This window comes from Saimiri boliviensis, chromosome 1, assembly GCF_048565385.1.
Source record: "Saimiri boliviensis isolate mSaiBol1 chromosome 1, mSaiBol1.pri, whole genome shotgun sequence".
Lineage (NCBI taxonomy): Eukaryota > Metazoa > Chordata > Mammalia > Primates > Cebidae > Saimiri > Saimiri boliviensis.
In genome coordinates this window covers 156,756,413-156,782,065 of record NC_133449.1, presented here as the reverse complement: position 1 = coordinate 156,782,065, position 25,653 = coordinate 156,756,413, and positions in this window count along the sequence as shown.

The following is a 25,653-nucleotide window of genomic DNA, read 5'->3' as shown; positions in this document are numbered from 1 at the left end:
CACTTATAAGTGGGACCTAAATCATGAGAACACATGGACACATGTGAGAAACAACACACACTGGGATCTGTCAGAGGGTAAGGATTTAGGAGGAAGAGCATCCAGAAGAATAGCTAATGGATTCCAGGCTTAACACCTAGGGCATGGGATGATCTGTACAGCAAACCACCATGGTGCATGTTTACCTATGTAACAAATCCGCACATCCTACACATGTATCCTTCAACTTAAAATACACATTGGAAATAAAAAGAATTTAACTTCTCTGAGTACTAGGAATATGTATGTAATTCTCTCCTAAATCTCCAGTGTCTAGATAGAATGGTGTCTGGTCCAAAGTAGAGAGTCAATGTATATCTGCAGGAATGATGAAAGAAAGAAAAAAAGGGAGAGACGGAGGGAGGATGGGAAAAAAGAAATTGCCTGTTTTTAGAACTGGCTCTATGCCTGATTCCACAAGAATAATAATTCTATAATGTAAAACTTATAACTGTAAAGATATACCCATACTTTAAAATCAGAGAATAGAGTATTGACCTATTTGCTATCTTTTATAGAAGTGAACAAAAGTTGCCTTCAAATGAGGTATTTTTCAGATGTAATTTGTCATTTAGAGTAATGTCCAATGAATCAAGTTTCTAGTAATGAGACTTAAATTTTCACGAGAGTGAAATTAAAGATCAGTATAGACAATTACACACACAGATACAAATGAAACTATAGTAGACTACTCATTTGCCCCCCAGTAAATAAATAGATACATACATATATACATATATACATATATACATATGTTTTCTGCATGTCACCCAGGGGATTTGGTATTTGGGTTGTCAGCAAATTTCAGGTAAGGGTGTTATCAGTTTGTCTAAGTGGTAGCAAATTTAGTATTGAAATAGGAACCTTCTTCAAAAGAAAGGCTAGGAATTGCAGTAAAAAAAAAAAAGTTTAAAGGAGATTTGACATTCTCATAGAGAAAATGTGAGAAGTGCTTGTTCTTTTGTTAAAAATGGTATTTTAATGGTTTGCTGCTTTTCAGGAGAATGTTCTGTACCTTGCCTGTATCTTCTCCTGTTCAGGTATAAAGAATTGTGTGATACTGTCTATAATCTACATGCCTGAAAAGTTCCTAATCAGAAAATTGTGCTTATTTTAACAAGCTATGGTGACTATGCTAAAGGAAAAAGAAAGCTTTGTTCAGGATATTATAGCCTGTAGTAGGGTCCTTCAGAGATGTTTGCCATTAATTATCCAGATCCTTCAATCACCTGAAATATTTGTCTACCTAGTATTTCTTATCCTAGGATGAGAAATTTCTGTGGTTACTCTCACTCCTACCCATGCCACCCACATTTTGAGATGTAGGACCATGCCATGGGTGGAGAATGAAGCATATTTCTTTTTCTACTCTGTGTCCTACACAGTCAAGGACTGTGCTTATTTATTGGTTAATTCAACATGTATTTATTGAGCTCCTACTAAGTTCTGAGATTGTCACTGACCTGGACAGAAACAGTCACCATCTACATAAAGTTCACAGTTCATCAAGGAAGATAGACGTTAATCTAATAATTAGATGTATGAGAAGCATTAGGAAAGGAAATACAGAATAGTATGTTAAGACTTAGTCTTCTCTGAACAAGTGATGTTTAAGCTGGAATCTGAAGAATGAAGAGGCATTATTCAGGTGAAAAGAATGAGAAATGGGGGATGGGGCCAAAGGCTAAGTTTACAGGCAAAGAAATAAGTGCTCTAAAACCTAAAGGGAAAGAAGAGGAGCACTTTTAAAAAGCTGAAAGACAATGAGGAAGAGAGAGGGAAAATATTAAGGCACAAAAGATCATGCCAGGTCCTCTAGTTAGGGCTGTGGAAAGACTTTGGAGAGCTTTAAGCATCAAGTGATTTGATCAAATTTACTTTTGTGTGAGAACTTCTCCACCTGCTCTGAACTTCCTAATGGGGACTCAAAGTGCAAGAGGACAGGCCTAATGAGAGGTCATTGCCATACTCCAGGTAGGAGATGAAGGCAGCTCCATGGAGTGCTACAGTTAGATCTGGAGATGAGCAGGAAGATGAGAGATTTTTAAGGAAACACTGGAAATGGGTCAGTGTGTGGGGAATGATGAGTCTGCTTTGAGGAACTAGGTGATGCTTCATGTGAGGTGTCAAGCCTGGAAGGCCACTTCAGTCCTATAATCAAGGACCCACTACCCAAAGAAATATGTCTAGACTCTTCAATCTATGTTTTTTTTTCAGCACTATTGATATTTGGGGCCAAATAATTTTTGTTGTAGGGGATATGCCCTGTGCATTATAGTGATAAGCAGCATCCCTAGTCTTTATACAGAAATACCAGAAACAGCCCCTGCCCCAAGTTGCAACAACCAGGAATATCTCCAGAAATTGCCGTATTTCTGGAGAACAAAATTGCCCCTGGTTGAGAACCACTAACCTATGCTAACTTCATCTTACCCATCCACCCTCTTATCACTCTCCCGCCTAGATCGTCATGTTCTTGTCATTATCCTACATGTGTCTAAAGAACTTAGGGAGCTTTGTTTATTAATATTGGCTGTGGTATCACAGAAACGCAGGTTTAAATGTTAGCTCCATAATTCATTAATTACATGGTCTCACAGAAGTTACTTAACTACTTATGGTTCTTCATTTGTGAAATAAGGATAATATCAGTTCCTCCTTATAAGATTACTCTGAAGATTATCACTGTCAAGTGATAAATACAAAGCCTAACCTATTTTAGGTGCTCAGTCCATTTTAGCTACTATGAAAATACATTTGTTACATATGTAATGTCTTTGCCTATATAATACCTATGTTCAGAAATGACACTTACTTCCCTTGACCACCACCCACCCATAATATTCAAATTTGACTTGACTTTTCAAGATGCTTATTGCCACTTGCTCCCCATGGAAGACTTCTACCAATTACTCGAATATATACTGATTAGTGTCATTTTCAAACTCCACTAACAGTTATATCTAACATTACATAATTTAAGACTTTATTACATAAGCCCAGTGTGGTGGCTCATGCTTGTTATCCCAATACTTTGAGAGGCCAAGAAGGGTGAGTTCAACACAAAACTAGCCAACATGGTGAAATCCTGTCTCTACTAAAAATACACACACACACACAAAAACCAATAGCCAGGCATGGTGGCAGGTGCCTGTAGTCCCAGCTACTTGGGAGATTGAGGCAGGAGAATCATCTGAGCCCAGGAGGTGGAGGTTTAGTGAGCCAAGATTGCACCACTGCACTCCAGCCTGCAGAGGACAGAGTGAGACTCTCTCTCAAAAAATAAAAATAAAAATAAAAACAACTTTATTACATATGTAATAGCATATCTTCCACTTATCTTTCTTCCACTTATCTTGTCTATGAACATACTCTAATCCTTTAACAGCATATGCATTTCTCATGCATATGAGTGATATGAAGATGATATTCTATTTTTGTGGGCAACAATAGATGCTGAGTGAATGCCAATGGATTGAAGTCATCCACATGTGTGGGGAAAGTCAACTTATTACAGCTAAGTAGCCACGTGATCACCCAATGCTGGGGCAGCTGGAATAAGAAGATTATCTTACTCTTTGTAATTTTTTTATGCACTAAGTGCCAATTTTCATGAAATAGAAATTAATTTCCAGCAGAAAGAGTGAGTGAGCTAATCTAAGAAACTAACATTTTCTCCTGTGTTTGATGAGAGGGAGAGTTATAAAAATTCAAGGTGCACAAACAGAGCTGCCACATACCTTTTCAAGAGGCTCTGACTGTTAACTAGGACCTAACATGGCTTTGAACTCAGTTAAATTCAACTCTTAGATCCACTGCAGAAACTGAGACTTTAAAACTAACCATTTATTATTATTTAGAAATGAACATAAATGAAATGGAAGGCTTGATCATTGTAAATACAAAATGTGACTTTTATCGCTACCTATATTAAGAGACTTGCTATAACTTTGTTGTTAGCCAAACTCACACATAGTAGATGCTCAATAAATATTTATTGAAATAGATTCTCCAACTATATGTCTATGCGGCTTTGGATATGACATAGTCTTTCTAGCTTTAGCTTTTCTATCTATAATATGAAAAGTTGATTCAATATCAAGAAGTTTTAAACTAAATGTCTAGCACTTCATAGAGGTATTTGGAGGCTTACTCTTGGAATTAGAAACTGGTTAAGAGATGTTAAGTAACCAGGACTCTGGATTTCAATTAGAGAAGCAGGTTTTTGTTGTCATTGCTGTTTTATGATTTTATGCTGTTTAAGGTTTTGTTTAACTAAAGAAATAAACTTCTTAAAATAAAAAATTTCGTATCACTGACCTAGACAATCTTTAAGGTTTTTCTAACTGTGTTATGTGATCTATGATCTTCCTTATGGATAAACAAGAGAAAATGAGCAAAAAAAAAAAAAAAAAAAAAAAAAAAAAAAAAAGAAAAAGCACTTTGAGAGGAATTTAGGTTATATTTAGAAAAGAATTTAACTGGAAAAATGGTAACTTATTATAATATAAGAAAATCAGGCAATTCTTTCCCTTAAATAATTCAAAGGATGGCCAAAAGCTACTTTTGTAAATAGACGTTCTGGGGTAACAAGATCAATTTCACTTAGCCAACAAACATTAGCACCACCTTCAGCATATCCCTGGGTCACTTTTGTGACTCAGCCACTGTTTCTGCCCTCACGATGCTCCCAATCTAATATGAGAAAAAAAGCATTTCAAATAACTGAGACACCAAATGCCATACAAGATAGAGAATGTACAAAAGAGTGGTATGTGAGATCTGAAAAGGTACAATTAATTTTTTGAGAAGGAAAGTCAGAAAATACTGAGAAAGTGGCTTTTGAGCAGCACAGAAGTATTATTATCAAATAGGTACATAAAGGAAAGATAATTCAGGTTGAGGACATACAGCGAATCAATGATCCAAGGAGAGTGCTCTATTCAGAATACAGCAAAGGTATTTATTAAATAATTCATTTCTCATTTCTATTATTCACCAAATATGTCAAATTTTCTGTTAGGGCACAAGGGAGAATCATCCTTCCTTGACTCTCAGAGACGATTATGTCATTTGCTTTCAGCACAGAGATTTGAGTGGAGGTAAGATTTCGTTTTTCCTACATTGGCAAAAGTGAAGTGTGACATTGGAGCCTTCCTCAAACTAATTCCCTGCCTGCTGATGCAGAGCTAAAGCCCTTCCTCAGCTAACCCATGACCGATATAAGCTATTGTTGTTTTAGCAGAGGTGTCCAATCTTTTGTCTTCCCTGAGCCACATCGGAAGAAGAAGAATTGTCTTGGGCCACACATAAAATACACCAACACCAACACTAATGATAGTTGATGAGCTAAAGAAGAAAATTGCAAAAAAGTCATCCTTTTTTAAGAAAATTTACAAATTTGTGCTGGGCTGCATTCAAATTCATCCTGGGCCAAGTGTTGGACAAGCTCCAGACATGAAATTTAGGGGTTGTTAACACAGGATGGTAGTTAAAACTCTAAGATGTCAATCATCATTCTTGTCCCCTGGTGTCCATGCTGTTGTATAATTTCCTCCCCTTGAATAGCAACCTGCTTGTAACCAACTGAGTATGTCAAAGCTGAAATCACTACTGTGATTACATTATAGGATATGAGATTCCATCTTAATAGACTACAATAAGAGATTCTCCTACTGGCTCTGAAAAAGTAGACTTCCATATTATGATATGGCCTGTGAATGAGTCAGAGGTAGAGGAATTGTAGGGGACTTTTAGGAGCTAAAAGCTACCTTTGGATGATAGCCACAGAAAAGAAAGAGTGTCCCTCACTTACAATGGCAAGCCATTGAATTTTGCTTACAGCCGTTATGTAAGGTTGGAAGATAGCCCTGAATTTCAGAAAGGATGGCAGTTTCCCCCACACCTAAATCCTAGTCTGTGAGACCCTGAACAGAGGACCCAATTAAATTATGCCCATAATCTCAACCCACAGAAATGGCAAGATAATAAATCTATGTTGCTTTAAACTGTTAAGTTAGCGGTCATTTGTTACACAGCAGTAGAAAGCTAAGAGACATAATATAAACTGGCCTGGCCTCTCCTGATTCAGACAAAAAAGATGGGAATTAAGTTAAAAAAAGTATTCCAGATATCTTTTTCAGAAGCCCTTAAATGCCCAGCTAAGTGAGCCAGAGCTTTTTCTGTAGGCAAGGAGAGCCTCTGTAGGTATTTGAGTACAGAGGTAGTTTGGTTGGAACAATGCATTTAGAGGAAGTGATTTCTGGCATATGAATGAAAAGATAATGTAAGAAGAGTTGGCCATATAGATATAGAAGGATCAAGTAAATAGAGGAATTCAGTTCTCATCAAATTATTCACATGTAGAACGTAATCTATTCAGAGAAATTATGCTGACATTCTTTTTTTTAATCAAATATAATACTGTTTTTACCTGTAATTCTACTTACATGATTAAAATACCCATGTCTGCCTCTGGAGTTAAAATGACAAATGGACCTAGTTGCGTGCCCCCATGTTGTCACCAGGGGACTGGTCCGTTTGGTAATAAATGCTTTTTGTCAGGAATTTTGTTTTCAGGCCAGAGTAATTGCCTTTCATCTATACCAAAATTTGAAGCATGTACAGAAGTGGTTTGTGTTTTATTTACCACATTTTCTGGCAGGGAGATGGGTTTAAGAGAGCTTAGATTCACTTTCTCATGTCACATGGGCTGTAATATGAAACTGTACTCCAATCTTTTATTTACCATGCTATAATGCTCATGAGAAAAAAACTATTTGGCTTGTGTGAATCTCAATAGACCATAGAAAAAGCACATTTAGAGATGTATCCAAAGTAGTATACGAGAAATTTTCTTTTTCTGAGGCAGGGTCTGGCTCTGTCACCCAGGCTGGAATACAGTGGTATGATCTCAGCTCACTGCAATCTCTGCCTCCTGGGCTCAAGCTATTCTCTCACTTCAGTTTCCCAAGTAGCCGGGGCTATGGGCTAATTTTTCTTTCTTTCTTTTTTTTTTTTTTTCTTTTTTTGGTAGATACAGGATTTTGCCTTGTTGGCCAAGCTCACCCCAAACTACTGGGCTCAAGCTATCTCCCTGCCTCAGACTTTCAAAGTGTTGGGATTACAGGCATGAGCCACAGTGCCTGACCGAAAATTTTCCTTCTGCTGGTAACATTCCCTTTTACAGAAGAATAACCTGGCTGATGTTAAGTTTTTTGGACTTTAGATGTCACCCTTTTCTCTTTTTTTTTTAATTGCATTTTAGGTTTTGGGGTACATGTGAAGAACATGCAAGATTGTTGCATAGGTACACACGTGGCAGTGTGGTTTGCTGCCTTCCTCCCCATCACCTATATCTGGCATTTCTCCCCATGCTATCTCTCCCCAACTCCCCACCCCCATCCCTCCCCTATTGCCCCCCAACAGACCCCAGTGTGCAGTGCTCCTCTCCCAGTGTCCATGTGTTCTCATTGTTGAACACCCACCTGTGAGTGAGGACATGTGGAGGTCACCCTTTTTTTTTAAGCACTATAGCAGACATCTGTTTTACTGAAGCCCATTGTTTATTCTTCCTATGTCTTTAAATTTCTTTTAGCAAATCACCTTCAACTCCACTTCTATCTACATGATTTGGTGGAATACCATTAAACTTGAAAGTACTCAGGTCTAAGGTAATCAAAGTATGCCTTTCTCTAAGTCAACCAAAACTGGCCAAACAGGGCCTCTTAAAGAAGCTAGTAAAACAACAGGCTCCTTCTCCCTACCCTGCTTGAACTTACATGTAAGTAACACCAGAACTACTGCCACCATTTTGCCATCAAAAATAACTGCAAAAATTGCCAGTAGAGAGAAGAGGAGGAATACCAGGTCCTGATGAAAGTGTGTGTCTTTAACTCCAACAAAGTCTAATAACAGACCCCTATGTTTAGTTATTTTTATGTACTTGAGCCAATAAGTGCTCTTTTCCTATAATCAATGGTTGGTTGTGTTTCCTATACTTGCAACCAAATCACCATTATCTACCAGAATCTTCCTTCTCACAAGAGATTTCTGCCAATCTTGGATGAATACACTCTGAGTCCTTCTATTGATGAACTTCATTATTGCCTATAATTGTTTCAGGATTGTGTGTATCAGCTCTCACCCTATCAGAAGAAAGTATTTATTCCCAGTTGCCCTATCTCCATAATCCTGCTCCAAATGTACACACAGGTCTATCCCTTAATTCCCCAAAGAGAATGATCCACACAAAGCAATTGCAGTAATGGTGTGTTTCCCATGGAGGAACCAGTTCACGGACCACATATGGGCAATGTGTTACAGTAGGGCAGATTTCAGACTAGTATTTTGCACTCTGCTTCATTGAATAAAATTACAAAATTACTACTAGTTCACTTTGTTCTACAAGTTCACTTAGCACAACCTCAAGATTAAAAAAAAAAAACAGCTAATTAACTGGTTGGTTCCTTTTACTAATAGAAAGCTACCAGTTATACATAAAAAGAAAGTAAGCTAAATTAATCATTCACCTCTATCTCTCTCTCTCTATTTACCTAATCTGTGTGTCTGTGTGTGTGTGTTGATGATGGCAAAAGGTGCTGGAGAGAAAGGTTGTTGGTAGCCTATTAATAAACCATTCCCACTCTTTTCTTCCTGTCAGAAAACCCCTACACACAAACATACACACACACAAAAAGTTAAAAATGCCAAGTTCTCAATTTCTCAACATCCTTTGCAGCTTAGGTGTGGTTCATAACTAACCTTTAATTCTTACATAATGGAGTAAAAAAACATTGCCTAAAGCTGTTGAATCAAGAAATGTTGCTCTGGCACATTATTTAGACATATGAGGAACCACTGCAAAAAAGGAAAATAGAAATGGTTAAGAGAGGTTTCCTCTGAGGAGTTCAAAAAGGAATAGAAAAAATCAAACAGGGGACTATAGCTTTTCATCATTAACTCCTGCAAACTATTTGATTATTTACCTCATACATGCACCCGTATGTATACACACACACACACACACACACACACACACACAACCAAGCAGCAGCTAGCAGCCATTTCTTGTGGAAGTGACTGCAATATATTCCTTAATCAGTCTATACAATAATAGCTGAGATTTTAAGTGTTAGGTCCTGAATTAAAACCTTTACACAAATAGTCTGACTTAATCCTCAGAGATACAGTATGAATTAGTTACTATTATTATTCTTTTTTTTTTTTTTTTTTTTTTTTTATTGCATTTTAGGTTTTGGGGTACATGTGATGAACATGCAAGATTGTTGCATAGGTACACACATGGCAGTGTGCTTTGCTGCCTTCCGTCCCCTCACCTGTATCTGTCATTTCTCCCCATGCTATCTCTTCCCACCTCCCCACCCCCCGCCCCTCCCCCATTTCCCCCCAACAGACCCCAGTGTGTAGTGCTCCCCTCCCTGTGTCCATGTGTTCTCATTGTTCAACACCCGCCTATGAGCGAGAATATACGGTGTTTGATTTTCTGCTCTTGTGTCAGTTTGCTGAGAATGATGGTTTCCAGGTTCATCCATGTCCCTATAAAGGACGTGAACTCATCGTTTTTGATGGCTGCATAATATTCCATGGTGTATATGTACCACATTTTCCCTATCCAGTCTATCATCGTTGGGCATTTGGGTTGGTTCCAGGTCTTTGCTATTGTAAACAGTGCTGCAATGAACATTCGTGTGCACGTGTCCTTGTAGTAGAATGATTTATAATCCTTTGGATATATACCCAGTAATGGGATTGCTGGGTCAAATGGGATTTCTATTTTTAGGTCCTTGAGGAATCGCCACACTGTCTTCCACAATGGTTGAATTAATTTACATTCCCACCAACAGTGTAAAAGTGTTCCTATTTCTCCACATCCTCTCCAGCATCTGTTGTTTCCCGATTTTTTAATGATCGCCATTCTAACTGGTGTGAGATGGTATCTCAATGTGGTTTTGATTTGCATTTCTCTGATGACCAGTGATGATGAGCATTTTTTCATATGTTTGTTGGCCTCCTGTATGTCTTCTTTTGTAAAGTATCTGTTCATATCCTTTGCCCATTTTTGAATGGGCTTGTTTGTTTTTTTCTTGTAGATCTGCTTTAGTTCTTTGTAAATTCTGGATATCAGCCCCTTGTCAGATGGGTAGACTGCAAAAATTTTTTCCCATTCTGTTGGTTGCCGATTCACTCTACTGACTGTTTCTTTTGCCGTGCAGAAGCTGTGGAGTTTGATTAGGTCCCATTTGTCTATTTTGGCTTTTGTTGCCATTGCTTTTGGCGTTTTGGTCATGAAGTCCTTGCCTACACCTATGTCCTGAATGGTTTTGCCTAGATTTTCTTCTAAGGTTTTTATGCTATTAGGTCTGATGTTTAAGTCTTTAATCCATCTGGAGTTAATTTTGGTGTAAGGTGTCAGGAAGGGGTCCTGTTTCTGCTTTCTGCACATGGCTAGCCAGTTTTCCCAACACCATTTATTAAACAGGGAGTCCTTTCCCCATTGCTTGTTTTTGTCAGGTTTGTCGAAGATCAGATGGTTGTGGGTATGTTGTATTTCCTGTGAGGCCTCTGTTCTGTTCCATTGGTCTATGTCTCTGTTTTGGTACCAGTACCATTGCTGTTTTGATTACTGTAGCCTTGTAGTATAGTTTGAAGTCCGGTAGTGTGATGCCTCCCGCTTTGTTCTTTTTGCTTAGAATTGACTTGGCTATGCGGGCTCTCTTTTGGTTCCATATGAAGTTTAAGGTGTTTTTTTCCAGTTCTGTGAAGAAGGTCATTGGTAGCTTGATGGGAATAGCATTGAATCTGTAAATTACTTTGGGCAGTATGGCCATTTTCACGATGTTGATTCTTCCTAACCATGAACATGGAATGTTTCTCCATCTGTTTGTATCCTCTCTTATTTCGTTGAGCAATGGCTTGTAGTTCTCCTTGAAGAGGTCCTTTACGTTCCTTGCTAGTTGTATTCTTAGGTACTTTATTCTCTTTGTAGCAATTGTAAATGGCAGTTCGTTCTTGATTTGGCTCTCTTGAAGTCTATTACTGGTGTATAGGAATGCTTGTGATTTTTGCACGTTGATTTTGTATCCTGAGACTTTGCTGAAGTTGTTGATCAGTTTCAGGAGATTTTGGGCTGAGATGATGGGGTCTTCCAGATATACAATCATGTCATCTGCAAATAGAGACAATTTGATTTCCTCCTTTCCAATTTGGATACCCTTTATTTCTTTTTCTTGCCTGATTGCTCTGGCTAGAACTTCCAGTACTATATTGAATAGGAGTGGTGAGAGAGGGCATCCTTGTCTAGTGCCAGATTTCAAAGGGAATGCTTCCAGTTTTTGCCCATTCAGTATGATATTGGCTGTTGGTTTGTCGTAAATAGCTTTTATTGTTTTGAGATACGTTCCGTCAATACCTAGTTTATTGAGGGTTTTTAGCATAAAGGGTTGTTGAATTTTGTCAAAAGCCTTCTCTGCATCAATCGAGATAATCATGTGGTTTTTGTCTTTGGTTCTGTTTATGTGGTGAATTACGTTTATGGACTTGCGTATGTTGAACCAGCCTTGCATCCCCGGGATGAATCCTACTTGATCATGGTGGATGAGCTTTTTGATATGCTGTTGCAATCGGTTTGCCAGTATTTTATTGAAGATTTTTGCATCTATGTTCATCATGGATATTGGCCTGAAATTTTCTTTTCTTGTTGAGTCTCTGCCGGGTTTTGGTATCAGGATGATGTTTGTCTCGTAAAATGATTTGGGAAGGATTCCCTCTTTTTGGATTGTCTGGAATAGTTTCAGAAGGAATGGTATCAGCTCCTCCTTGTATGTCTGGTAGAATTCAGCTGTGAACCCATCTGGACCTGGGCTTTTTTTGGGTGGTAGGCTCTTTATTGCTGCCTCGACTTCAGACCATGTTATTGGTCTATTCAGGGTTTCGGCTTCTTCCAGGTTTAGGCTTGGGAGGTTTCAGGTGTCCAGGAATTTATCCATTTCTTCCAGGTTTACTAGTTTATGTGTATAGAGTTGTTTGTAATAATCTCTGATGATGGTTTGGATTTCTGTGGAATCTGTGGTGATATCCCCTTTATCGTTTTTTATTGCATCAATTTGGTTATTCTCTCTTTTCTTTTTTATTAATCTGGCTAGTGGTCTGTCTATTTTGTTGATCTTTTCAAAAAACCAGCTCCTGGATTTATTGATTTTTTGAAGAGTTTTTTGTGTCTCTATTTCCTTCAGTTCTGCTCTGATCTTAGTTATTTCCTGTCTTCTGCTAGGTTTTGAGTTTTTTTGATCTTGCTCCTCTAGCTCTTTCAATTTTGATGATAGGGTGTCAATTTTAGATCTCTCCTTTCTTCTCATGTGGGCACTCATTGCTATATATTTTCCTCTAGAGACTGCTTTAAATGTGTCCCAGAGATTCTGGTATGTTGTGTCTTCGTTCTCATTGGTTTCGAAGAACGTCTTTATTTCTGCCTTCATTTCATTGTTTATCCAGTCAACATTCAAGAGCAAGTTGTTCAGTTTCCATGAAGCTGGGCGGTTCTGAGTTAGTTTCTGCATTCTGAGTTCTAACTCGATTGCACTGTGGTCTGAGAGACTGTTTGTTATGATTTCTGTTCTTTTGCATTTGCTGAGGAGTGATTTATTGCCAATTATGTGGTCAATTTTAGAGTAGGTGTGATGTGGTGCTGAGAAGAATGTATATTCTGTGGATTTGGGGTGGAGAGTTCTGTAAATGTCTATTAGGTTTGCTCGTTCCAGGTCTGTGTTCAGGTCCTGGATATCCTTGTTGATTTTCTGTCTGGTTGATCTGTCTAATACTGACAATGGGGTGTTAAAGTCTCCCACTATTATTGTGTGGGAGTCTAAGTCTCTTTGTAAGTCATTAAGAACTTGCCTTATGTATCTGGGTGCTCCTGTATTGGGTGCATATATATTTAGGATCGTTAGCTCTTCTTGTTGCAGTGATCCTTTTACCATTATGTAATGTCCTTCTTTGTCTCTTTTGATCTTTGTTGCTTTAAAGTCTATTTTATCAGAGATGAGAATTGCAACTCCTGCCTTTTTTGCTCTCCATTTGCTTGGTAGATCTTCCTCCATCCCTTTATTTTGAGCCTTTGTGTATCCTTGCATGTAAGATGGGTTTCCTGGATACAGCACACTGATGGGTTTTGGCTTTTTATCCAATTTGCCAGTCTGTGTCTTTTGATTGGGGCATTTAGTCCATTGACATTTAGGGATAGTATTGTTATGTGTGAATTTGATGCTGTCATTTTGATGCTACCTGGCTGTTTTATTGGTTAGTTGATGCAGATTCTTGATTGTGTTGCTGCTTTTTTACCATTTGGTGTGTTTTTGGAGTGGCTGGTACTGGTTGTTCCTTTATATGTGTAGAGCCTCTTTCAGGAGTTCTTGTAGGGCAGGTTTGGTGGTGATGAAATCTCTGAGTGCTTGCTTGTTCACAAAGGATTTTATTTTTCCTTCACTTATGAAGCTGAGTTTGGCTGGATAGGAGATTCTGGGTTGAAAGTTCTTTTCTTTAAGGATGTTGAATATTGGCCCCCAATCTCTTCTGGCTTGTAGGGTTTCTGCTGAGAGATCTGCTGTGAGTCTAATGGGCTTCCCTTTGTGGGTAACCCGACCTTTCTCTCTGGCTGCCCTTAGCATTTTCTCTTTCATTTCAACCCTGGTGAATCTGATGATTATGTGCCTTGGGGTTGCTCTTCTTGAGGAATATCTCTGTGGTGTTCTCTGTATTTCCTGGATTTGAATATTGGTCTGCCTTGCTAGGTTGGGGAAGTTTTCCTGGATAATATCCTGAAGAGTATTTTCCAGCTTGGATTCATTCTCTTCATCACATTCAGGTACACCTATCAGACGTAGATTAGGTCTTTTCACATAGTCCCACATTTCTTGAAGATTTTGTTCATTCCTTTTTGCGCTTTTTTCTCTGTTCTTGCCTTCTCTTTTTATTTCATTGAGTTGGTCTTCGACCTCTGATATCCTTTCTTCTGCTTGGTCAATTCGGCTGTTGAAGCTTGTGCATGCTTCACGAAGTTCTCGTGTTGCGTTTTTCAGCTCCATCAATTCACTTATTCTCCTCTCTATGCTGTCCATTCTCGTCAGCAGTTCGTCCAATCTTTTTTCAAGGTTCCTATTTTCTTTGCGATGGGTTAGAACATGTTCTTTTAGCTCATTGTAGTTTCTTACTACCCACCTTCTGAAGTCTGATTCTGTCATTTCATCACCCTCCTTCTCCATCCGGTCTGGTTCCCTTGCTGGTGAGGAGTTGTGATCACTTTTAGGAGGAGAGGTGTTCTGGTTTCGGGAGTTTTCATCCTTTTTACGCTGGTTTCTACCCATTTTTGTGGGTTTATCCACCTGTTGTCTGTCTCTGTCCCAGGGAGTTGGAGCTTTATGAGTTTCCGTTGCACTACTGCCTTTTTTGATTTTTTTTTTTTCAGGTCGGACCCGCCCAGCTAGCAGCACGCCTAGCCTCTGCCTGCCTGCAGGGGCTTTGCTGAGCTGCTGTGGGCTCCGCCCAGCTGCCCTGAGCTCTTCCCTGTAGTCCTTTTTATATGGGCGTAGTTAGAACTGTCTGGGCAACGGTGGCCCCGCCTCTGTTATGGCGGACTCTCTCTGTTGTGGCAGGTTGCCTCGGCAACGGCGGGTTGCCTCGGCAACGGCAGCCTGCCTCCGTAGCGGTGGAGAGTCTCAGTAATGGCAGAAGCCCCTCCCCCACGGAGCCGGACCGTCCTGGTTCAGCTGTGCTTGGTTTGAAGGGCTCAACCCAGAGGGTTTCCAATTACTGTTTTTGTTTCCGTTGTTGTTGGGGGTGGAGGGGTGGGACCCACCGAGCCTGATCACCTGGCTCCCTGACTCAGAGTCTTTTCTTTTAAGTTGAACGACCCCGCCTTCCGGTCGCTTGTTGAAAAGGCGCCGGGATCTCCCGTGCTGCGACTCACGGAGTCGGCTCGAACCGCGGCGCCGGCTCCTGGCGGATTTTTTGCCTAGGAATCTCCTGGCCTGGCTCGCTATTTCAGATGAATGGGCTATTCTGCCGTCTCAAGGCTCTGCTCGCCAGCTAAGAGGGCTCCCAGACCAGTGGCTTTTGTACGGAGAACCGCAGCAACAGGGAGTGGTCACAGCAGCCGCGCGGGCGGAATCAGCCCCGCGGGGGCCAAAACAGCCGCACCGGCTGGGACTGTGACGCTGGCGACCCCTCTGCCTGGGTATCTCCTGGTCTGTGGGCAATAAGAGTTCGTCTGGAAATGCGGCGTCCACTCACCCTCTGCACTTTCACTGGGAGCTGAAGTCCTGAGCTGTTCTTAGGCGGCCATCTTGAAAGTCCCCACTATTATTATTCTTACATTAAAAGCTGAGAGACTGAGGCCCATAAAGGTTAAATAGCCTCTCAAGGTCATGAAGCTAGTTGTTTAGGATAGAAATGAGATCCCAACTGAAAATCCATACCCTTAGTGCTGAGCATACTAGCTCCCAGATCATTAAAGATGTCCTATTTTGTCCTCAGGAAAGGCCTTCTCTGAAGCAAACACCTATTGAACCTCTCCAGATTCTGCCTAATGATTTTATCTTCAGTAGTGGTGCTCATTCCTTGAGGTATAATAATGAAAATAGGAGTTTAAAACAGCTCACATGCACCCAAATGTCAGCTCACAAACACTTTCCTGTGTTTGAATTTATACGATACAAGTATTCCAGTTGATGAATTTGAGTGCCTGGCTATTTTCTATTAGTCACTGAATTCTTATCTTTTCAGATCTGTTACATAGCCTCAGATCTTGCATATATACTACTGAGTAGTTTTGTGTAAGTGTCAGACAACATTTGAAATTTTTTAATCATCAGTTGTTGATAATAGTGCACGTTTTCCAATTAGTACCTGTGTGTATATTAACAAGAGAAAATGCTGTGTGAAATTGAATCCTCCTAAAAGGTTTTCTTTTCTTTAGAAAAAAATGATAAGGAGCACTTTTTATACTGAAAAATAAATAAATAAATCTTATCTTTTATTTTGTACATTAATTTTCTTTTTCTTTAGCTGGGATGCCATAAAAAACATCCAGCTCAACACTGGAAATAAAAATGGATGTTAGAGCATGATAATGGCTAAGAATAAAAAGATACTATCCAGGAGTCACAGCTGACAAACCAAAAGTAAAAAAAAAAAAAAAATGTAATAATGTACTGCTCTGTGAAGTCCCACAGCTGATTTAGTTGATGCATTTTTTCCACTTTGTTCAGGAGAAAATCAATAACTGACAATCTGCACATTTCACAGCCCCCTTGCTGGGAGAATCTGAACATGGTCCTCTTCACCACCAACTGAAGGGTGGCTCTGACCTTGAGGCTCCATGGGGCAAGCCAGTGGCACTCTGCACAGGCAGCTGCAGGAGCACCCATCCCAGGCAGGCAAGACCCTCAATGGTCTGGCCTTATCTTCCAGCCTTATCTCTGCTCCTATCTCTTCTCCTGTCTACGGGGTCCAGCTAGGTGCATTCTTTATTTTCCTCCAACCACAAGCTGTCTCTTCTGTAATCACGTTCTTCACCTTAGAGAGCTTCTTTCCAGGTTCTTTGCCTATTGACATCTCAATTGTCACCTACTCAGAGAGACTTTCCAGGAGCCCTCTCCAAGGTATCCAGGCTTCTCCCACACAAATACTCTCTATCTCATCTCTATCTTTGATTTTCTTCTCCTAATCTTAAAAAAAAAAAAAAAAAAAAAAAAAAAAAAAAAAAAAAAAGATTAAAATAAGACTAGGAGGGAAGTTTTTGTTTTCAAGGCCAGGGATGGTCATTTTTTCATTTGGCTTGGGTAATACATTCTTGGGTCCTAAAATGCCAGAGGGTGAGGAATTCAAGACTTGGCTTCCAGTTTACCTTCTGCAGTTCAGGGACTGCATGACTTGGTGTGAAGTTTCATTTATAAATCTGGAGGTGGGGATGGGGAGGTGGACTCTGAGAATCTAAACTATCTACCTTTACACAGCTTACTGACTATAGTGAAAGGCCTTCATCAGTCCCCTGTCTTCATCAGCATAGCTTCACTATTCTGGGAATTTCTGCCCAGAAAGAAAAAAAAACTGCAAATAACTTTTTTACTGTAAGAATTTTCTGAAAGACCCATGAACTCTTCAGTAGAAAACATAAGCCAACTCTTTATACCCCAAGATGCTTCTTATCCTTTGCCATAAAATCCTTGCCTTGCTGTGTCTACCAATTCTAAGTTATTATATCATGATCCTTTCCCAATCCTAATCAAAATCCTCCTAACCCCTTGAAGGACACTCTTTAAAGCAGACTTCAATCTCAATAAATATTCTGAATTTGCTCTTCCCATTCTGAGATGAAATCAAAACTGTCAAGATAATATGCTATAACAACAGTAACTGATAACTCAGCTTTTACTTATTAACAAGTAGTTCTGATATTTGAGGCATCTGGCAATGAGCTGTATGGCTTAGATTAAATTCTTCCTGTCTTTGGGGTTTATTTATAAATTAAGGAGTTTGGACTCAATAATTATTAAGAGATTTTCCAGTTTTGATATTAAGACCCTTTGGGAAGGCAATTCCTTTCCCTCTTGGTGATCTCTTTCCAAGTTGACAGCTTCTTAAAGAAAAGGGCAATTGTTCCTGGTGGTTGTTAGAAAGTGGACACAGGTCAGGTTCCTGGGGTGGCAGGGAGTTCAATGGCTGAGTTTTCAAAAGCTGGCTTTATACTTTCCTCCTGCTTGTCAACTCCAGGAGAGAAAGGGTGATCATTGTTTGCTGTTGTCTTGCCACACAAAAGCTAGGGCAGTATTGGAGGGAAGAAACAGGCACTGCCTTCTTGGCCACGAGCCATACTGATTACCTGAATGGAGCTTCCTCTTGAGGCTGCCTCTTCTTATCCCCATAAAGAGACCTTTGGCTGCAGACACAGCAGTGAGTAGCTAATTGTCTTTTGTGCTCATTTGGCTGCACAAACAGAAGCATGCAGCCTCGTCAAGGTGAGAGCTGAGCCGACCCCATGTCTCTTTGAACAATGCTAAGATGGATGATGAATGGGTATTCTGGAAACACAGCAAACACAATGATTTATATTCATGATGGGCTAAACCCAGAGGGACTCCTGGAATGGGCACATAGCATAGTGCTTTGATCTTTCAGAGTGTGAACTAAGTGAAAAAGGATTGTAAAGCTGTTCCCTGTGACGTCCAGAGAAAAGAGGGTTTGACTCTTTATACAGATAATTTGCTTTTAAAGAAAGCTGCAGATCTGGAAGGTTGAAAAGGGCAAAAAGAAAGTACTCAAATGTGATGAGGCCAACTGGGGACATTTTTAAAATTTTGAATTTGAAAATACAAGTTTCTAGTATCAACATTGCCATTATTATTGAAAGCTTGAATTAGGTAATCAATTATATTTTAAATTGTGTGTTTAATTATCTTGTTTACTCATCAAATCTAGTTTGAGAACATAGGTACTTGCGAACTTTGATGCTCATATGATGTAATCCCATCTCCACATCCTCCATCGCTATCCCCATTTCTGTTTTCTATTCCTTTTAAATATCTTTAGGTCCCCTTGGCATATTCCTAGGGGACATGGATACATGGATAGAGGGAGGGGAACATCACACACTGGGGTCTGTTGGTCGGTGGGGGACTAGGGGAGTGATAAGCAGGGAGTGGGGAGATTAAGGATGGATAACATTGGGAGAAAAACCTAATGTAAGTGATGGGGGATGGAGGCAGCAAACCACCGTGGCATATATATACCTGTGTAACAATACTGCAAGATCTTCACATGTACCCCAGAACTTAAAGTATAATTTAAAAACAGGAGTACAGATGGCTGCACCTGGGAGTTCTCTGAAGATATAGTTAAAAAAATGAGCAAGAGAGAGACAGACACAATGTCTTACGGAGTCACACTCACTGAATATATTTCCTACATCCCTCCCTCCTTCCTTTCCTTCTTAACTAAATGAAAGATAGACTGAGAAGCACCCACATGGAGGAAGTTCCTTTTGCCATATTTGTGGTGATCAGCCTCTCTATGCCTACCCAGTGATCACATACCTTTACCTATTTATAAAGGGTATGGGTGTTTAAAATGAGAGAAGAAAGGCAGTGCATCAAAATCAAATTACTCACTGTGATTATCTTTTCCCCCACTCTGAAAAAAATAGAGTTTTCATTTAGCCTATTTTCATTCAGCTGGCATCTTGAGCATCATTGCAAATTAACACCATTCACAATAGGAAAGAAGAGTGAAGCCAAGGCTCTGAATAATCTCATTACGTATCTCTCAACAATTAAGTGCATTAACTAAGTCCCCGTTATCAGAGGGGATGTTGCTGAAATGGCTTACATTTAGTCACATCCTTCTGTGCTTCCTGTTCACATAAGATTTTGTATAGTCTTCATTATACCTCAAAGGGTTTTGGATTATTACCAAAACGTGACCCTGGATTATTCTGCATGAGCAACTTCCAATATCCCAAATTCTCTTCTTCCACTTCTTTTTGTAATAACAGAGATTACAATGTAGTAGTTTCTAGTTTGATTTCAGAGATCAGAAAAACCTCAGTTCGTATTTCAGATGACCTACTTATTAGCTCTATGATAACTTCATGCCTCGGTTTCTTCAACTGTCAGAAGAAAATAATAAAAGTCCCAATCTCATGGGGTTGTTGTGAAGATTAAATGATCTAATTAAGGGAAGCACACAGTTCAGTGCCTGGTTTGTAGTAGATGCTCAATCAATGACAGCTACAGTGGTAGTAGCAGTGGCAGCACTGCAATAGTAACAAGAGAAGCCACGTGGAGCTGCGTGCTATAAACAGAAAACCTGAGCTCTGATCCTGGCTGCTATTTGCTGTTTGACCTGTTTGTCTCAAGTGTCCTTTACTGGGCAAAATTATTGTGAGAATTAACTGTGATAATCAATGTAAATGTACTTGTAAACTATAGGGATGTAGAAGACTAATGTCATTATGAACTCACTGCTGAAGGTCATTTTTTTTCAAGTGTCTCAATAAGGTAATTGCAAAAGCATTTACAAAGTATAAATTTTTGCTTGGCACTATAATTGTCAGAGTCAAAGCTATTTGATTTCGAGAAACAAAAATCAAATCAAGTTACTCACATAAAAGTGAGGTTTGTGGAGAGGATAAGATAAAATAAGTTGTGGATATCCATTTTTTCATTAAGCATGTATCTATTGAACAATATTCTAGCTCTAGAAACTGTACTGAGTATTCAATATGTCAAAATGAGTCAAATCCTTTACTTAATAAATTCATAGCATGTTGGTGAGAAGAAACTGAAAATTGGGGTAGGACACATGTATATGGCAAACAAAGAGTTTCAAGCATACCTACAAAATAAGAAAATAAATGGAGGCTATGCATGTAACACATAAGACATAATTACAGAAAATACCTGGGAAATGTGGGATACCACAAAACAGAAAGTTTGCGGTCGCAGGAAAGCTTTGCAGGCAGAGAAAATGCCTATTTTCAAGTCTCTAAGACAGGAAAGTGGTGGGCAAATCAGAGAAACTGAAAGGTATCCATTGTGGCAGCAGCTTGTAGCAGACCATGGGAGTGGCTCACATCTGGGCAAGAGACACAAATTCAGTTCATTTATTAATTCATTCATTTATCCTATTTAATTGAATGCCTACTCTGTGTCAGGCATGGCTGTTAGCCAGAAAGATGAAGTTTTCTCAAAAGGACCAACCCTCAACCCTACATTCTAATAAGTAATGAGAGAATTTTAAAAAAATAAAAATATATTGAAAACCTAAAGATACGTCAGCATATAATTAGTTTTAAAGTGAGACAGTCTAAGTGTGACTAGAGAGGTAAAGGGAACTTAGAGTCCAGGGAACAAGTATAGGAGAAGAAGTCAACAAAGGAGATGGAGAGGAATATTCTGAGAGGTAGAAGAATAATAGGAGAGGATAACATCATAGAAATAAAAAAGGTTGGGGCAGGGCCAAGATGGCCTACTAGAAGCACCAGTAAGGGGAGGCTCCCATCAAAAAGAACCATAACAACATGCGAATTCTGAACTGGCAACCAAGGTATCTAGGGTCTGTCACCAGAACTGACTAGGCAGCTGGCATGACCCATGGAGAGAAAAGAAGAATAGTGTGGTGCAGAAGCCCACCTGAGAGTCACATTAGGACAGGGGATCCCCCACCCCTCAGCCAAGGGAGGCGATAAGTGAGCATGCTACCTGGCCTGGGAAAACATACTATTTCCATGGAACTGTGCAACCCAGGGATTGAAAGATCCTACTTGTGAGCCCATGCCACCAGGGCCTAGGGTCCCAACTTTGGAGCTGCACAGATTCTCAACAGCCACTAAGCTAGAATCTGCTAAAGCCTCCTGAGTTCCTAAAAGGAGGGGCAACCAGCAACACAGCTGGGGCTGTCTACTGTCTAAGCCCGTTGAGCTCCTTGTGGGAGGGGCAACAGCCAATGCTGGAAATGATAACTGTCTAACATGCCAAGCTCCTGGGTAGAGGGAAGGGTGGCACCATCTCTATAGCTCCAGGCTGTGCTTTTCCCCTGCTGGAGCCAGGGAGGCTGGAGGACTTGGTTACAAGAGATATCCCCCACAGCCCAACACAGCAGTTGTGGCAGACTGTGGGCAGAATGCCTCTTCAGGCCTGACCCTGACCCATTCTTTGCCACTGGGTAGGGCCTCCCACAATTCCAGCCAGAGGCTGAACTCCCACAACTCTAGCCAAAGGCTCAAGAGCAGAACTCTAATCTCTCTGGGCCTGAACCCCTGGGGGGTGGGGGGCAGCCGTACTCTCTGTGGACCAACAGACTTAGCCTTTCCTCCTGCTAGTTCTGAGGAATCCAGGCAGACCAGATGAGTGGGTTTCCCCCCAGCGAAGCACACCTCCTCACCAAGGGACAGTCAAAGTACTTTACTAAATGGATCCTGTTCCCCATGCTGCCCACCTGGGTAAGACCCTCCAACAGTGGTTATCAGACATCCTACACAATAGGATTTCTACTGGCATCAGTTTGGTTCCCCTTGAGGTCAGATATCCCAGAGGAAGGAGCAGGAACCCATCTTTGCTATTCTCGAGAATCCTCGAGTGACATTTCCAGGTGTGGAGTGAACCCAGTGAACAGAGCCTGAAGTGAACCCCAGAAAACCACAGCAGGCCTATAGAAGAGGGACCCGACCATTGAAAGAAAAACAAACAAACAGAAAGCAACAACAATAGCATCAACAACAACAAAAAAATGTTCCCTCAAAAACTTCATCCAAGGGTCAGCAGTCTCAAAGATCAATAATAGACAAACTTATGGAGATGAGAAAGATTCAATGAAAAAACACTGAAAACCCAAAACACCAGAGTGCCTCTTCTCTGAATGATTGCATTGCTTCTCCAGCAGGGCACAAAACTAAATGGAGGATGAGATGGACAAATTGACAGAAGCAGGCTTCAGAAGGTGAACAATAACAATCTCTGCTGAACCAAAGGAGCATGTTCTAACTCAAAGCAAAGAAGCTAAGAACCTTGATAAAAGGTTATAGGAACTGCTAGCTATAATAACCAGTTTAGAGAAGAACATAAATGACCTGATGCAGCTGAAAAACACAGCCCAATAACTTTGTGGAGCATACACAAATATTGATAGTCAAATTGACCAAGTGGAAGAAAGGATATCAGAGTTCAAAGATCATCTTGTTGAAATAAGGGATGCAGAGAAGATTAGAGTAAAAAGAATGAAAAGGAACTAACAAAATATCCAATCAGTATGAGACTGTGTAAAAAAGCCAAACCTACAATTCATTGAACTACCTGAAAGTGACAGGGAGAATGGAACCAAGATGGAAAACACACTTCAGTATATTATCCAGGAGAACTTCCCCAACCTAGCAAGACAGGCAAATGTTCAAATTCAGGAAATACAGAGAATACCACTAAGATGCTACATGAGAAGATCAACCCCAAGACACATAATTATCAGACTCTCCAAAGTTGAATCTGCTAAAAAAGTGAAAAAAAGTTAATGGCACCCAGAGAGAAAAGCAAGGTCACCTACAATGGGAAGCCTATCAGACCAACAACAGACCTCTAAGCAGAAACCCTACAAGCCAGAAGAGAGTTGGGGCCAATATTCAACATTGTAAAAGAAAAGAATTTTCAATCCAGAATTTTACATTCAGCCAAACTAAGCTTCATAAGTGAAGAAGACATAAAATCCCTTCCAGACAAGCAAATGCTGAGGAATTTCATTACCACCAGGCCTGCCGTGCAAGAGCTTTTGAAGTAAGTACTAACTATGGAAAGGAAAAATTGGGATGAGCCACTGTAAAAACACACCAAAATATAAAGACTAATGACACTATGAAGAAACTACATTAATTGGTGTGAAAAATAACCAGATAGCATCATGATGACAGGATCAAATTCACACATAATAATATTAACTTTAAATGTAAATAGGCTAAATGCCCATTTAAAAGACACAGACTGGCAAACTGAATAAAGAGTCAAGGCCGGGTTTGGTGGCTCATGCCTGTAAACCCAGCACTTTGGGACACCGAGGCAGGCAGACTGCCTGAGATCAGGAGTTCGAGATCAGCCTGGTCAACATGGTAAATCCTCGTCTCTATGAAAAATTAAAAAAAAAAAAAAAACTACTAGCTGGGTGTGGCAGTGGGCATCTGTAGTCCCAGCTACTCTGGAGGCTGAGGTAAGAGAATTGTTTGAACCTGAGAGGTGGAGGTTGCAGTGAGCCAAGATCATGCCACTGCACTCCAGCCTGGGAAACAGAGTGAGACTCCATCTCGGGGAAAAAAAAAAAAAAAAAAAAAAAAAAAAAAAAAAAAAAAGCCATCATTGTGCTGTATTTGGGAGACCCATCTCATATGCAAAGACACATAGGCTCAAAGGGATGGAGGAAATTTACCAAGCAAATGAAAAGAAAAAAAAAAAAAAGCGGTTTCTAGTCTCTGATAAAACAGACTTTAAACCCACAAATATCAAAAAGACAAAGACGGGCATTATATAATAGTAAAGGTTTCAATGCAACAAGAAGAGCTAACTATCTGAAATACATATGTACTCAATACAGTAGCACCCAGATTCATAAAACAAGTTCTTAGAGACCTACAAAGAGACACAAACTCTTACGCAATAATACTGGAAGACTTTAACACCCCACTGTCAATATTAGATCAACAAGACAGTAATTTCAAAAGGATATTCAGGACTTGAACTCAGCTCTGGATCAAGTGGACCTAATAGACATCTACAGAACTCTCCACCCCAAATCAACAAAACATATATTCTTCATATTCTAAAATCAACCACATAATTGGAAGTAAAACACTTCTCAACAAATTCAAAAAACTGAAACCATAAAAAACAGTCACTCAGATCACAGTGCAATCAAATTAGAACTCAGGATTAAGAAACACTCAAAACCACACAACCACATGGAAATTGAACAACCTGCTCCAAATGACTCCTGGTATATAATGAAATTAAGACAGAAATCAAGAAGTTCTTTGAAACAAATGAGAACAAAGACACAATCTACCAGAATCTCTGGGACACAGCTAAAGCAGTGTTAAGAGGGAAATTTATAGCACTAAATGCCCACATCAGAAAGCTAGAAACATATCAAATTGACACACTAACATCACAATTAAAAGAGCTAGAGAAGCAAGAGCAAACAAATCCAGAAGCTAGCAGAAGACAAGAAATAGCTTAGATCAGAGAAGAACTGAAGTAGATAGAGACATGAAAAACACATCAAAAAAAATCTATAAATTTGGTGGCTGGTTTTTTGAAAGAATTAACAACAAAATATATAGACCACTAGCTAAACTAATAAAGTTGAAAAGAGAGAAGAATCAAATAGATACAATAAAAAATGAAAAAGGGGATGTCACCACTGACCCCACAGAAATACAAACTACTACTAGAGAATACTGTAAACACCTCTAGACAAATAAACTAGAAAATCCAGAAGAAATGGATAAGTTTCTGTATACATGTACCTCCCATGGCTAACCAAGGAAGAATTCAGATCCATGAATAGACCAATGACAAGTTCTGAAATTGAGGCATTAATTAATAGCCTACCAACCACAGAGATAAAAAAGAAAGCAAGCCCAGGACCAGGTGGATTCACAGCCAAATTCTACCAGAGATACAAAGAGGGGCTGGTACCATTTCTTCTGAAATTATTTCAAACAATTGAAGAGGAGGAACTCCTTCATAACTCATTGTATGAGGGCAGTATCATCCATCATGATACCAAAACCTGGCAGAGACACAACAAGAAAGGAAAACCTCAAGCCAATAACCCTAATGAACATCAATAAGAAAATTCTCAATAAAATGCTGGCAAACCTAATTCAGCAGCATATAACAAAGCTTATCCACCACAATCAAATCAACTTCATCCCTGGGATGCAAGGCTGGTTCAACATATGTGAATCAATAAATGTAATCCATCACATAAACAGAACTAATCACAGAAACCACATGATCATCTCAATAGATGCAGAAGAGGCCTTCAATAAAACTCAACATTTCT